The sequence below is a fragment of the Cyprinus carpio genome, chromosome B23 (genome assembly GCF_018340385.1).
Source record: "Cyprinus carpio isolate SPL01 chromosome B23, ASM1834038v1, whole genome shotgun sequence".
In the NCBI taxonomy this organism is placed as follows: domain Eukaryota; kingdom Metazoa; phylum Chordata; class Actinopteri; order Cypriniformes; family Cyprinidae; genus Cyprinus; species Cyprinus carpio.
The window spans coordinates 23,874,030-23,891,002 of NC_056619.1; the positions used below are offsets into that span (position 1 = coordinate 23,874,030).

Genomic DNA, 16,973 nt, shown 5'->3' on the forward strand with positions numbered 1-16,973 from the left:
TGGAGTCAATTAAGAGCATACCAGAGCTTTCAACAAAAAGAAGAAGAACAAGAGACGGGAGTCAGTGACCTCACAGCAAAAGACCGAATCAGGTAGAGGGAGGCATGTGCAACTGAAGTCTGAGCAAGACGTGATGGATTTCCCGGTTGCGGGTTTGATGATAAATATCAAAAGACCATTTATTAAAGCTTGGCTGAATGCAGCAATGCTCCTTCAAAGATCTGTCTCCTTGTCTTCAGGTGAGATTAACATCCTACAGTGAAGAAAAAACATGTTTTATTACATTTTCTGCATATTTAGTTGGGTTTTTTTAACCACACCAATTGATTTTCTTATCAGCATCAAGATATGTCTTGGAAATGAATTACTTTTATTATTACTTTCCATTATTTCAGTATGTAATGTTGATTACATGCCACAACGAGTTTACAACCAACACTAGTTATCACTTTAGGGAATATGGTGTTGAAAAGAGATGATTTTTCCCCCCTTCAATCTTGTTTGATTTCCTAAAATAAAAGCTCAAATCTAGTGAGATTGCTGTATAGTATGATGCCTATATAGGAAGGCAGCATCCTAACATAAAGAACCTCATTATTTGGAATACTACAAAGGCAGAACTTCCATCAGTGTTCAACAGAGCTGTATCATAACACAACATTCTGATATGCGTCAAGCTACAGTATGTGTTCTGTGTTTAAACATAATGTTGTACTGTTAAATACAGTGGTCTGTAACACCGAAATCTCTGCAATGACACAATATCCTCGCAGTAATCTGTCAGATGGAAACCTCTGCATTGCAAGAATAAAACACTCTCTCTCTCGCCATCATGCAGTGAGCTACCTCTAGATTAAAGGTTTCCCATCTTCTCAGGGCAATCATTTTAAAGGCATGCACAGGGAGATATTCTGGGTGGATAATCTGAGCCGAATGGCTTATTCAAAAAACATTCTAATCCTCTCAAAAAGTGTGCTAATTTCAAGCGCTGCCAAGTCATTTGATGTGCAGGTCTCCAGATGTGCACATAAACTGAGTTTGTTCACTCAGCATTGGGATGACTGGGCATTATGGCAGAGGAGCAGCACTGAACATTAAATTGATGACCGATATCCAGTAAAGAGTAGCCACTAGACCCAGACAGAATTCTCTGATTTTAGAGGAAGTTCTGCTGAGATTTATTGTTAAATTATTGATAATTATTCAAAATAATTTTCATTAGTTGAAACGGAACTAAACCTGAATATATATATATATTAGATGAAAAACATACATTTTAAAAACTCAAATGAAAACTACAAATGTTGCCTTGGCAGCTACTTGGAAAGTTGAAGTACTAAAATAAGTAAAACTAAAACTGAAATATAAATAAATGAAAGCTAAATAGGAAATATATATATATATATATAACATCTATTAAAGAACAAACATGAAAAATGCTAACATTTAAACGTTAATTGTAATTATAGCATGGCTTCAGAGCTGGTTTCTCATTATCATACACATCTATTAAAGAACAAACATGAAAAATGCTAACATTTAAACGTTAATTGTAATGTAATCACCTCTAGAGTTTTACCTTCATCCAACAGTTTCCAAGTTTGGTTCTTTGAAAGAGTTTGTTCCAGACAGTTGTTCTGTTTGCTCTTATCATGTTTCATTCATAACCTTTTTGTCCCAGCCTGGGATGGCACATCTGGGTGTTTTGTAGATCTAGGCCAGACATTTCATCATCCAAGTCCTCAGAGGAGACATTAGTTGCAGTCCCGCACTGACATGAGTGCAGCTTTGCTGTTTTTCAGTTCTGAGTCTGTAGAAGCCAGATAAAAGACAAGACAAGAGGTCAGGAAGTCACGAGACAGGTAAATATTACATCACATTAGTGCAGATCCAAGCATTCATAAAAAAGTTTGATAATGCAAATTTACACAGCATGTAAACATTCAAACCAGTGTTTACCCTGCAAAAATTTATTTTCTTCTTCAGTATTTCTGTCTTTTTTCAGTACAAATATCTAAACATTCTTAAGTCAAGATACAAATACTTGAGAGGCAAAATTACTTAAGATACTTGTTTTCTGAAAAACTGATCAATTTCTTTTTAATGGAAAGCATGTTTATTTTCTTCCCTATTGGCAGACATTTTTTCTTATTTTTAATGCAAAATCACTTAAGCATTTTTCAGGAAAAAAAAAGACTTATGCCATTATGCTTCTTAAGTAATTGTACCTACATTTAAGATTGTTTAGATATTTATACTGTAAAAAAAACTAAAATGATGAGGACAAATAATTTTTTTTTGCAGATTGGGATGATTCTTCAACATTCCTCCTTGTCCAACACATTTAAAACGATACAAGGTGGAGTAAACGATGACAGATTTTTCTTTTTTGCACGATCTATTCCTTTACCCTACTGTATATTAATACAGCATGCTGTAATATCCAGGTGTGAGCGTTTCGAGTGTGTTGTAGGTTTGACTTTAGCGTGAGATGGATTGTGCAATTCATTAAAGGTATAAGTAAAGCATTTCATAGGTGCTTGTGATTCTCCAATCAGAGCTAATCAGTGCAGATTCATACGAGGGTGGAGGAAGAGGAGCGTTCTTCTCTTCCTCATGATCCTCACAGGCGACACACGCAATAAACAGCCACAGTTGTGTGGAGCTGCTTATCTCAGATGAAAATGCTCTGATGAAAATTGCTCCATACTCACTACACTCCTTTAAATCAGGTATGACCTCGGATGGAGCAGCACATGGCACATTGTGTGTGCGCACGTGTGTTTCTCTCTCTTTCTCTTCATGTCCTTGTTTCGTCTTCCTGTCATTTAAAAGACTGTGTGCGTGTGTATCTTCCCTCAGTGGTCTAAATGAATTTCATTCATTCATTACAGTGCTTTCAAGCCATGTCCCTCGAACATTCTGGTTAGGGTTTGTTCTAAATCTCTACATTGCAAAAAATGATTTTCTTATTCAGCATTTTTGTCTTTTCAGTACAAATATCTAAATCTTTTTCAAATCAAGATATATTTACTTGAGAAGCAAAATGACTCAATATATTAGAAGCAAAACCTAAAGCCTAAACTCAGCTAAAACTTAAACGCTATTATGCAAGCGCTGTTATTTCTTTTTTGAAATGCAAATCTGGTTGTGTTTTTTCATGTCTCCATCTGCGATGGCTAAAAGTGAGGTCTTTTGCTGTGCAGGGTAAACACAGTCAGACGGAGAGCTTGTTTTCCCTCTCATGTAATGTTTCAGTTTAATTCTGCAAGTCCTCAGGTGAGCTCAGCACTAAAGCAGATTCAATTTCAGCGCCGCTGCCCTGCATCTCCATTAGTCACCCTTTATGATGTTCGTTTCACGATGACCCAGGGCTCTAAAAATAACATTAATGGCTGATGGGGATTACGTCTTTGGGAACATGTAGCAGTAGTGGTGATATTTAGCCCTGAAGACCTAAACTCATCTGTTTGGTGTGGCAGGACAGGAAGTAAAGACTCATCCGTAACTGTCCTCATGAGAGGAAAACATATTCAAGCTCCTTTCATGTTCAAGTGCACTAGAACCAAGTAGTTTATCCATTCAACAAAATCTAAATGATATTTAGAAAAGTGACATTCAAAACTTTCAAGTCTAATTAAGTCACGATCAGAGCAGTTATGAGCAGCAGCCATTATGATTCACAGTTAATCGATTTGTTGAAATGCTAACATGACAACACTATTCAAACTAATGAAAATGTCTGCATGACATATACTCTTATTTCAAGGCCATCTTACAACATTCACATTTCAAAGTGCCTGCTATCATTTCACAGAGAACAAGAGTGTTTACTGTTGTATAATTACTAAACCATCAACCTTGATTGCAAGAGACGACTGGCTTCAGCACAGAACATCAAAGGTAGATAAAGCTATATACATAATTTATATATGCACTTCTAAAACATTTCTATTTCAATATCAAAGAGCTCAAGAAATGGCCCAATTGAATTAAAACAGGTTCATCTCATCAGTAAATGCACTTTTTCTGACCAAATGTGGGCATTTAAGAATTCCTAAAGCAATAATCACAGATGTGAGAGGGTGAAAGTCATGAAAACAGCCCAGATTCAAAATTAAACAAGCAATAATGTTTTAACATTATTTTCCCTAAAATCTTGATTTTTATAATCTTGATATTTATTTATTTTTTCTGAATGAGAGTAAAACAGATTAGCAAATAAAAGTGGTGCAGTAAATACCACCGTAAATACTTTAAACTTAAAATAATGAATATTATATAAAAAAAATATAGATGCAAGGTGCTAATATCTCATTACTCTTTAAGTTTTTTTTTCTGTATTATAGTAAAATAGATCAGCATAAAATAAATGTGGTGCAATAAATTCTATGAATACTTTACACTTTAAATAATTAAATAAATGATATTATATAAGAACATACAAGAAGGTAATATGGGAGAAAATGTGCTTAACTGTCATGAAAAAAATATGACAAAGAAATATATCATTTGTATAATGTAGATAATGTGCACAATTTGTATACTATAAGATCCAAAATTCCAAAACATTGCTTTCTAATGCAATTCTTATCTGTGCAAAACTATGGCATTTCTAAAACGTACATATGAGGAACTAAAGAACTAAAGCTGCATTTTGATTTTCTATTCATCTTCTATTCAGGGACAGAGAAAAAATAACAACAATAGCGAGTCACAAGCGATCTGCTCCATTCACATTTATCAGTCCTCCTCCCCCATCAGTCCTGCTCTCTTTTTATTGCTCCATTTATTGCTGTTGTATTGTACAGCCTGTCGCCGCTCTGGCCACTGTTCCTCTCAAGGTTATGTGTGATGTAAATTTCAGATCCATCACAGCATCTGTCAGAAATGATGAGGGATCTCCTAAACTTTATTTAAGACTTCCTGTCTAAACAAGGCCAGCATCCTGTCCTTCAGGGCTGACAGCTGTGGATTCTCTTCGTACTGTAACAGATCTGTGTTCAAATACTGTATTTACTCGCTTTTAACCAGAACAACCACCATAGACATCTATCAATGCACTATAGCAACCTTTCAGAACACCCTAGCAACTATATAATCTATGCCCTGGCAACCACAAAGCATCTCCCAAGTAACTACATGGTGAATGTCTTAACAACCACATAGCACCACTCTGACAACCACTCAGAATATCATTGCAACTTCATGGCAACGTCCTGGTGAAAACCTACAATATTATGGCTATCACATAGCAACACTCTGGCAACCAATAAGAAAACCCTAGAAACCGCATAGCAACTCCCTAGCAACCACTTAGAACACTTCATAGTCAGCACCTTAGTAACAACATAGCGATGCCCTAGCAACCTACAGACTATCCTAGCAAACCAATAGCAATGCCCTGAAAACCACTTAGAATGCTGTAGCAATCACGTAGCAATGCACTGGCAACCACACAGAACACCATAGCAACTACATAGTCAATGCTATATAAACAACATTACAGTTACATTTATGGTTACAATGCTTACAGTGCATTCAGGCTATACATTTTGTATTCATGAAGAACACTTTACAGTAAACACCTTAGTAACCACACAGCAATGCCCTGGCAACCTACAGAATATCCTATCGAACTCACAGCAATGTCCTGTAAACCACTTAGAATGCTGTAGCATCCAGATAGCAACTCCCAGGCAACCTTTCAGTACACCCTAGCAACTACATAGTCAATACCCCAGCAACCACATAGGAACTCCCTGGCAACAACTCAGAACACACTTGTAACTACGTAGTGAATGCCTTATTGACCACACAACAAGACCTTTTCAACCACTCAAAATATCATAGCCATCACATAGAAACACTCTAGCAACTAATCAGAACACCCTAGGCAACTGTATAGTCAATGCCCTAGCAACCACATAGGAACTCTCTGGTAACAACTCAGAACACCCTTGTAATTATGTAGTGAATGTACTGTATTAACAACCACACAGCAACACCCTGACAACCACTCAAAATAACATAGTTATCACATAGCAACACTCTGGCAACTAATCAGAACACCCTAGCAACTAAACAGTCAATGCCCTTGCAACCACATAGTAACTCCCTGGCAACCACTCAGAACACCCTGGTAACTACATAGTTAATGCCTTAACCACCAAACAGCAATGTCCTGACAACCAATCAAAATATACATTTTGGTCCAAAAATATCAAAACTACATAGCTATCACATAGCACTCTGGATCTTCTTGAACCAGTTCACCAAATCGAACTGAACACCCGTCAGCAGCACAACACATCCCTTGCAAACAACTCAAAAAACCCAAACAAACAAACTAGTAAAAACATAAACATAACTTTACAACCACTAAAAACAACAACATATCTATACATCAGCAAACACACACAAAAAGCAGCAGCACAACACGAGTAAACCGAAGGCTTGAATCAAGGGCAATCCATCGCCAATGAAAGTCCATTAGGCGAGCGCAAAAACTGGGAAACCGTTTTCAGCAACCGGTTATTGAATCAAACTGTCCGAAAGAACCGGTTCGCGGAGAGAGAACAGAACTTCACTACCGGTGATCCGAAAACCGATGCAACTTGAATTACTCCGGGATTAATTTGAACTCAAGAGGGAGTGTCAGCCATGTTAAAAAAGTTAACAGCTCTTTATGTTCAGACAGCAGTCCGGTTATACGTTCGCGAACCGGATGTGCTGTGAACTCATACAGCAGCAGCAATAAAGTCGTAATATTTTTGGACACAATGTATTTCTTCAATGAGTCATTTAAAAAAATGATTACAACAGGTAGAAAAAGTAATTCTTATACAGTACCTATTTGATTTGCACAGGGAGCTGTCCTCAAGTAGAAAAAGTAATTCTTATACAGTACCTATTTGATTTGCACAGGGAGCTGTCCTCAGGTCTACCTCATCTCCAGCTCTGAAGGCAGCGTTCCGCGTCTTCAGGAGTCTATAGACCTCCCTGTCATCCACAGCTTCTGAATCCCAAACAAAGATAAGAAAATCATCACTGTTACATCATCAATACACTTGTCATCAATACCAGATTTTTGGGAGCACCCTCTTTAAGTCTGCGTGGTTGAAATCCCCAGCCAAGATGAGAAAAGCATCAGGGTGGGCTGTCTGCTGCTCACTGATGTGCTGGTACAGTTTATTCAGTGCCTCACTCCTGTTGTTGTTGTTGGAGCTGGGAGGGATGTATACAGCAACGAGCAGTATGGCTGAATATTCCCTTGGTAGATAAAACGGCCGGCACTTAATAATCCTAAACTCCACCAGGGGTGAGCAGTGTCACTTTATATCACCTTATGTTCAGCTTAGCTACCATACAATGGTAACTACTCAGAATATCATACCAACCTCATAACATTAACCTGGCAGCCACCCAGAACACCCTAGTAACCACCATTTAATGCTCTAGAAACCATCCAAAGAATGCTAGCAACGACATAGCAACACCCTGGCAACTAGCCATGCCAAATATATTTGTTTAATGCAATGTCATTAAAAAAAAAAAAAATAAGGATATAAAATAAATGTTTCATTTTTAAGTGTGTCATACTGTAAGCAATGATTTGAATCCTGATGTGAAGGAAGCTGACGTCCCCTCATCTGCTGTGTTTAGTATTTTTCTGCCAGTTATTTAGAGGTTTAAAGAATATTCCCAGCCTTGTTGATTTTTGTCTCTTTGGGGTGAAATGAAACTGACCTCACGCAGTAACACAAGCACTCTTTCTTCAATCAGCTTCTGCTCCTCTTCACTCCATTCTGTCCCGCTTCATTTAGATGAGGGGAAATTCTGCAGTAATCTTTCACCTTCAGCAAAGATGTGCTCTCTATTCCACACAGCTCACTGATGACTTTCGCCACACTCACACAGCTCCTGAATACATGAGAGTACTGAGTTCAGATCAGTGCAGCTCATCTTTTACAGATAGGTTTATTGTTGTAAGAGCATCTCACTGAATTTGACAGCAAGTATCTTCTGTTGCTTCCAAAGGGCAGTACTAAATGTATATAAAATATTATATATATATATATATATATATATATATATATATATATATATATATATATATATATATTTATATAATATATATTAACAAAATAAGAAAATTTTTGACATCTTCATCCTGTTCAAAAGTTTTCACTCCCCGGCTATTAATTCATCGTGTTTCCTTCTGGAGCATCAGTGAATGTATGAACCTTTTTTAATAGTTGTGTTTGAGTCCTCAGTGAGAAAAGATGAATCTCAAAATCATACAGTCACTGCTGGAAAGGGTTCAAATATGCAAAAGATGCTGGAAAACTGAAGATTCTTGAGGACATGAAGGATTTTTCTGAAGAACAGTACTCAGTTTAACCGTTCAGAACAAACAAGGGACTCATGAACAACCATCACAAAACAAAAACTTTTGAAGGGGGTTATTTTACTAATTTCAGCTATTTTTGTCTTGTGGACTACATGTAAATATCTTTTATGTAAAATATCTTAGGACAGTACTAAATAAAAAATAACATGCATTTTGTATTATCTCTCTTATTTTGTTAAAATTATTCACATTTTCACAGATTCTGCAAGAGGTTTCCAAACTTTCGCATGCCATATATACAGTGTGTATATATTATATATATTAAATGCACAAATTCAGGTTATTTCTTATGTATATGTAATATGCAGGGATTCCCAAACTCTTTCACTTTTACTTCTGGTTAAAGTTCACATAACATGCAAGTAAACATATAAAATGTAAATTTTTTAGTAAGTGTTTTATTTTGATTGATGCTATTTTAAAATTACAATTTTACATTTTTATCCTTTACTTAATTATTAGCTTTCCATTAAACTCACGAACCCTCTGCAGTTCCTTTATGAGCCCCAGTTTGGAAAACCTTAATGTAATATTATAGTTAATAATAAATCAAACATATAAATGAGTTAGTAATCTACCCAGCTCTGTTCCAAACCTGTATGACTTGATTTACTATATATTAAAAGAAGATCATATCCAGTGGAGAAAAAAAATCAAGCAGCGAGAAAAACTTGGATATCTATTTTTCCTTGATAATAAAAAATAATGATTTTTTTCCTTCTAATCTACCCAGCTCTGTTCCAAACCTGTATGACTTGATTTCCTTTATATGAAAGAAAAATCATATTAGTCTGTCTTGTCCATAACAGTAAGAATCAACAGTAGAAACAATGTCAGGCTCTATGCAGACCAGTGAAGGTGAAACAAGCAATTAATAAGATATATGGAAAAGAAAGTAATGGTGGAAAAATGAGCAGTCGACAGTGACCCGCCTCACTAAGTATGGAAATTGAAAGCTGTAAATTGATAGCAGTTTTCATCAGTACCTCCTCTGGGTTTGGCAGGAGGTCCTGACATACCCCTTGAGTTTACAGTGGGACAGAAGGTGAACCGCATCTGCTTTATATTCAGGATATGTATCTTATGGGACATGGCTGTAAATCCTAAAGTTTCAGTGCCGGATTAGTGTTTTTGCTACTGAGGGAGTGAAGTTTGGAAGGGCAGACCGCTACAGGAATTAACTCATTAGCACTTTGTTTTTATAGCACTATGAATCATGGGATTGAAAGCGGTGATAAGCTTAAAGGTCCCCTGAAGTGCCTTGAAACACGCAGCATTATTCTATGTGGTGATGTAATTTCAACTGAAACAGGAAGAGAGGGCGGGACATATCTAGCAGCCCCGCCCCCTTTTTAAAACAGCCAATAGCGTTTTGTTTATATCTGCTCGGGCCAGAGCCGTTGAGCTCAGTAAAGCACATTTGACAGCCACAGTCTAATAGATTACCCCCTAGATTCAATATGAAACTCAGTAAAACAAAATAGTGGTCATAATCATGCTGAGGCTGTGTAGTTGTAAAAGTTTTTAATATATCCCGACTCGCGAGTCGTGTATGTGATCCACTCCATGCGATCACGTCTCTGGACCGGAGCCAAATTTATTTACACTGTCTGAATCGTTCCTTGCCGCCTACATTGTGCACTACGAGACATTCACTGTACAGGAAATACTATACTGTGAACAAACGACCAGATCTCAGCCGCAGCTTCAGTGTCTATTTATAGTGCAGGGGGCGGGCACCTCGGATTCTAGAGAGCATTTGATTGGTCGGAAGATTTGATGACAAGATGAAGTTCGATGTGACGTCAAAAAAATCATTGATCCGTTTTGGCGGAAGTGACGAACTGCAAGCTTTGAATGCTTGTATCTTCTAAATGTGAATTTTGTCACTGTTTTGGAGCACACTGCCTTACAGATAACCTTAAGACTAACATATTGATACTAACACCCAAAAAACATTAAAAGTTGTGTTTTACCTCCTTGCAACAGCACTGGTTGGGTGAATCCAATGAAACCTGTCAAGAACATGTTTGTGTTGTATTTCTCCGTTGCAAAAGTTATTTTAATTCGATTTTTAAGACCTTTTTTGCACCAGGACATTATTTTCATGGCAATTATGCACATTGAAATGTTCTGAAGAATCTCTCATTCACATTAATAAATAAATAAATTAACAAACAAACAAACACATTTTTTAAATATTAAAGTGATTTTTTTTTTACTTAAATCATTTTAAACATATTATACATCATGAAATATTTTTCATATCTTAAAAAAAAAATATATAGCCTATTTATTTTATATATATATAAAAGTCCTTGTATAATCCTTGAAAGGATTTCCCTTGTATATTAATCTGTATTTTCTCTTTAGATTTTCATATCAAATAATGCCTGGACATTTCTTTAAATGAAATTCCCCAACATAGACACAGTATACGTGAATACCTGAACAAACTGACCTAATTTGGTGGTCATTATTGCTATTTCAACATCTGTTAATTATAAACTTGATCTGAACTCTGTGAATTAAGCTCAGTTTAATATCCTTGCCGTACAAATTAAACCGGACTGTGACGGAGTTCATTTAAGTCATTAAATCTGTGAAGGTAGAACTTATTAGAACAAGACATCACAGTGTCTTTAGGTCAAAGATAGACGACACACAGATTTAAAGACACACACACACACACACACACACACACACACACACTTTGAGTAACTGTCTCTGTATGAGAGTACGAGTGGTTATCATTATCCTCTTCACTAATGAGCAGATACTAGAGCCTCATCTCTATATAGTAAAGCGTATCAAATCAGACAGCCTCAATTTAAGAAGATTAATTTGAAAACGGGAGAGAGGTCTTATACGTCATAGCGTAATACAACCAAAAGGCATTTAAACTTATCCTGCTAAAATTACCACACTGCGAGAAACATCCACTGCTGATTAATAGGGTCTTATTCTGACGGACAACACTTTTTATAGTTACTGCCTGATTTAAAATGAAGATCATGACACATGCAGCCATATTGAAACAATATTTATGGATTAAAAATAATAAATCCTTAAATTGGCCCCATTTACTTTTTAAATATGCATTCCTGTTCTTATTGTGACTGATTTATCAATGCCTGTTGTATCAGTTTCTCAATATTTGCACCTATAAATCTACGTCTCCTATGCTGAACATCATATTTTGCTTGGAAATAAGTCATATTACAGCAGTAAATTGACTTGAACGCTGTTTCCAAAACCATCCTGAGCTTTAACTGCTACACCACAGCACACAACTAAAAATCAAATGTCATGTAGTAAAAATTCAACAGTCTGCAATACAATCTAGGATCTGTTAGCCCACCTTAAACAGCGGAGGTCTTCTGGCCCAGATTCACTGACAGTATCAACATGTGAGATGTTTTATTCATGCCTCTGCACTGAGAGATTCAAAGAGGGTCAAAAGTCCTAAAATACCATGCATTACAAAACACTCTGACACTGAAAACTTTGAAGAGAGAAACACACAACTGATATAATGTCAACAGTCGATCACAATACTACAGAGCCCCGCACATGACATGCAAGAAAAAAGAAATAAATTGTGCGCACAATTTACTAATTCATTCCCTCGATGTACTAAAATGTGCACACGATTACTATTTCGTTCCCTCGATTTGCTAAATTGTGCACACAATTTACTAATTCGCTCTCTCGGTTTATAAATCGTGTGCACGATTCAAAAAGAAAGCTGCTTGTTTGAAATAGGCAGTTGAGTTTTTTTGCCCACAAAATTTCGTTAATGCGACAGTGCTTTACGTGACCCATCAACACTTAGTTGCTGTGGAAACAGGTGGCCTCTAGGATACAAAGCAGTGGACAGGTGGTTTAGGTCACCTCCTGTGTTCACCTGTAGTGACATCTCCTCTTTGAAAAGCAACCCACGACTGAAACGGGAGTCTGGTGGCCCGCTGACTCATTTGGTGGTCCTGCTGTCTCCACGTGCAGCTCTTGACGTCGCTCAACTCATTCCACATTGTTGGCTGGAAGATTGTTCATTAGGAGCCCATATGTTGCTGAAGGGATGCAGCCTAGAGTCCGCCGCACATTTCTTTCACACATTTTAGTCGGCTTCTCTCATCCCTTCTGTCACTCGCTCCCTCTGGATGAGAAAGACAGAAAAACACCATCACAGCTCTGATGACAGAAGAGTCCAGCCAGACGCCTTAGAGGGAATTTTCCCTGGTTCTACAGGTCTCAGACTCCCACTGGTCATTATTAGCACATGCACACACACACACACAAACTCTTATGTGCATGCATTGCCCTAGAATCTCAGATTTGTTTTTTATGTTCAAATCGGTTGTCTTAAAAAATTGATGAGTGAAAGAACGAAGATGTGTCCTTGAGCTTTCTTGCCTTTGATTTGAATCATTCACATCACTTTACATCAGCAAGAGTCAGGTTAGATTATTATTGTTCATGCCAAAGTCAATTTTTACTTGCGTTCAGCATATATACCTTGGGATGCTCATACATAAATGTTGAAATTCGTGCACTACCCTCCAGGCCACGTTCAGCAACATCAAACGCACATTTTGTTATAGTTCTATCAGGGTTCAGCTGCCAATAGCTGCACAGCTAGTGTTATTTTCACCTGGGTGTAAATAGTTGAAATATTTGATATATTTATGCACACTATGATTTTTTTTATATGTATATAAATGGAAAGAGAAATGAAATATACGCTTGAATGTTACGTCTGAAAGCAAACATTTACCTTTGATATGAGTAGCAGTGCGGTGCAGATGGAGCTCAGCTTGGTATCGGCCTCGCGTGAAATGCATCTAAACAAGACATTCAATCAATCAGACAAACGCTGTGTTCTCCAGAGAGAGAAGCAGGATGGAAGAAATGGTGTGATAGATAATATTTGTTCTTGAGGACTGAGTGCACTCAAAATAGGGTTATTTCAGCCATGTGCCAAACTTCTACACGTTTGAAACACTGCAGTTTGTTGTTTCACTATGCAACTAAAATATAGCACGATCAAGCAATTTCGCAAGTACATGCATAAAGAGAAATACTATAAACAACTAGATGTTTTCTTGCTAAAGTTACATATGCTATATACAGTGAAAATGTTTTTTTTTTGTGACAAACACCTCTGAGAGTTATAGGATATAAGTAAAGCATACAGGCTCAAAATATAACCTACTTCATTCATAAATAAAATAAAAATGAGTTTGCAAAAGAACAAAAACTAAAACTGTTCACTTAAAAATAAAAACTAAAAGGTTCACTAAAATACAAGCAAAAACATCAAAGGAGAGCAAAAAGAATAGCTTCTGTATTGAATCTTGATTCCACTAAGAAAAAAAGGTGATAACGACTTTTTATCTCACAATTCAGAATTTTTTTCTCCAGTTGCGAGTTTATATCTCACAATTCAGTGTTTTATCTTACAGTTGTAACTACAGGATAAAAACGTGTAATAGCGAGTTTACAAACTCTCAATTTTGACTTTTTTTCTCTGAATTCTGAGTTTACATCTGACAATTCTGACTTTTTTCATCAGACTTCTGAGTTTACATCTCAATTTTGAATTTTATTAGAATTCTGAGTTTCTCACACTTTAGACTTTCTTTTTAAAATTCTAAATTTACACCTTCACAATTTTTTTTTTTTTATTATTATTATTCTGCCATGGAATAAAAAAAAACTATTTATCTCAAAATTTTGACCTCTTTTATTTTTATTCCATGGCGGAAATGCGGAACTCCTTGGATGAGTTGACCAAAAAAAAAAAAAACCCGATTCATTTTCACAGCCACAGACATCCAATGTCAGAAAACAGTCATCGTATGTGAATGGTACCACCATTCTAGAAAGTGATAACAAGAACACAGTACCAATATAACAAATACATTTAATTGAGTGCATGACAAATTCATACAGCACAAAATTTTTACTACTGATTATTTACTACTATTAATATACAGTAGATAACTGAGAAGTATTGAAATATGCCAGGAAAATGCATGTTGAGCCGGCACTTGAGAGTGTATGTTTCAATAAAAACTTGTTACATCTAGTCTCTCTATTAATGAGACACAAAGTCCTGATTTAAAAACTCTTCAGTGAAAGCATTTAACAGTGCATTCTCATTTGATAAGGGCTGCTGAAGTGCTGTCATGCATATTAATTGGATATTAATTAGCTCTAGCTCTCTTGTCTCTAATGTGCTTATGAAGTGACAGTGGGGAGACGCGGGGTTGTTCTGTCCTTATGTGCTGGGGCTCACTTTGTGTGCTGCTGGGTCTTAAATTAAGTGCTAATTGCAAATCAACTACAAAAGTGTATCCCGTAGCAGTATATATGTATGTAACTATGTATGTTTGTGTGTGTGTGTGTGTGTGTGTGTGTATATATATATATATATATATATATATATATAATATATATATATATACACACACACCAAAAGTTTTTGTACAGTAAGATTTTTAATGCTTTTTGAAGAATTCTCTTCTGCTAACCAAGCCTGCATTTATTTGATTCAAAATATAGCAAAAGCAGTAATATTGTGAAATATTTTTACTATTTAAAATAACTGTTTTCTATTTCAAGAACACGGAGAGTAACAGGAAATAGTGGGAGAAAAAAGCATTCACATACTAGCAGAGTGACCGTGGACTGTTGAGACAGCGTCGGTGCGTGAGAGAGTCTGCAGTGATGCTGCAGAACTGCGGAGCCGTCCCAGCCTGCATGACTCAGAGCCGCGTGTCACGCTGACGTGAGGGGGAATCGAAACAGCACAGAGATCTGACAGAAGCCGTTTCTCTTCAGACGCAATGAAAATCTAATGCACATCAACCAGATTTCAGTCACTCACTCACTCACACACACACACAGAGAAAATATGCATGATACATTAATAGTTTATCCAAAAATGAAAATTCTATCATTATTTACTTACCCTTGTGTCAGTTTTCTAAGATTTAATATTTTTAATTTGTTTTTGAAAGAAGTCTCCTCTACTCAACAAGGCTGCATTTATTTGCATTTATTATTTTCCTGATGCCAAGCTGAATTTTCAGCATCAATACTCCAGTCTTCAGTGTCACATGATCCTTCAGAAATCATTCTAATATGCTGATTTGCAGAAACATTTCTGATAATTATCAATGTTTTTGCTGAATAGAAGTATCATTTAGATGGTAGTATATCACATTTTCTGTAAAAATATCAAACAGCCCAAATGTTGTCAACATTGATAATAACGAATATTTCTTGAGCAGCAAATCAGCATATTAGAATGATTTCTGAAGGATCATGTGACACTGAAAACTGGAGTAATGATGCTGAAAATTCAGCTTTGCATCATAGGAATAAATCTGAAAATAAATTTAAATAGAAAACAGTTATTTTTAAATTGTAATAATATTTCACTATATTACTGTTTTGACTATTTTTGATTAAATAAATGCAGCCTTCATTCAAAAACTTAATTATTCTAACATTTTGACCAGTACTGTATGGCTTCAGAAGAGTTCGAAAAGAGCGCACAAGAAATAAGGACTTTCGGAGCTCGGCCGTGAGCGTGGTCACTATGGGTCAGGGTTTGGCACTGCAGAACAAAACATTCCCCTTGAGAAGTGAAACCCGACACATCCGGGCCTGATGTGCACATCCCAGCTGCTCTGATAAGGCTTCGCCAATCCCATCATGAAAAGCAGATTCATCAGTTTTACGAGACACTTCACGCCCAGTGGGTTTCAGAGATTTAAACTGCACTACATAAACCCGAGGACAAAGATTTACAGGAAAGTGAGATGAGTCACGATTACGGTGAATGAGGGGACTGTAATAGGTGCAGGCATTGCTGTCTGCTTTGATTTGTAACATTGTGATCGTAGAGGAATTTTCGAGGTGAAAACCTCTCACGCGCATACACGCATGCTCATTCTCACAGGAAATTAGAGTCAGAACGCTGACTCGCATGCAGGATCAGAGCTCCGGTGTGGAGTCTGTGTGCATTTCACTAAAACACCTTTAGTTGAAGACTAACATCTTATTTTCTACTTGTTAAAAGCATGCATACTCGCAACACTGTTTTACAGGAATGGTTCAGGCAAATCGCAAAGTTCTGTTATCATCTTTTTACTGTCATGTTGTTCCAAACCTGTATGAGTTTCTATCTTCTCTGGAAATCAAAATGAGATATTAAGCACAATGATAGTAATATATTAGTAATATATTTCTATATATTGAATGGAGATGGATGTCAAACAAAAAATAAAACATAATATATAATAAATAGTTCATATAAACAAATATATGCGCAATATGATTTAATTTAACCTATTTTTTGTGTACTATTAGATTATCACCATTAGGTTAGCAGCATACACTTGCAAAATTTTGGTGCAGAAATAAGTTTCATTCAGAAACTGCTAGTAATATAAACAAATATATGCAAAAATAATGATATATGTATAGAAGTCTATGAAGGCCATTTCCGCCACTGAATAAAAAAATAAAACAAGGTAATTGCGACTTT

The 16,973-nt window shown here is 36.3% G+C and overlaps 1 long non-coding RNA gene across 1 annotated transcript; it reads right to left on the reverse strand.

The window, feature by feature from the left end:
* Positions 1-11,818: 11,818 nt before the first annotated feature.
* LOC122141963 lies at positions 11,819-15,326 on the reverse strand. Its single transcript, XR_006158243.1, has 3 exons — positions 15,089-15,326; positions 13,191-13,257; positions 11,819-12,572 (listed from the first exon to the last, which is right to left on the reverse strand). It is a non-coding gene; the product is annotated as an uncharacterized LOC122141963 (long non-coding RNA).
* Between the last annotated feature and the right edge of the window lie 1,647 nt (positions 15,327-16,973).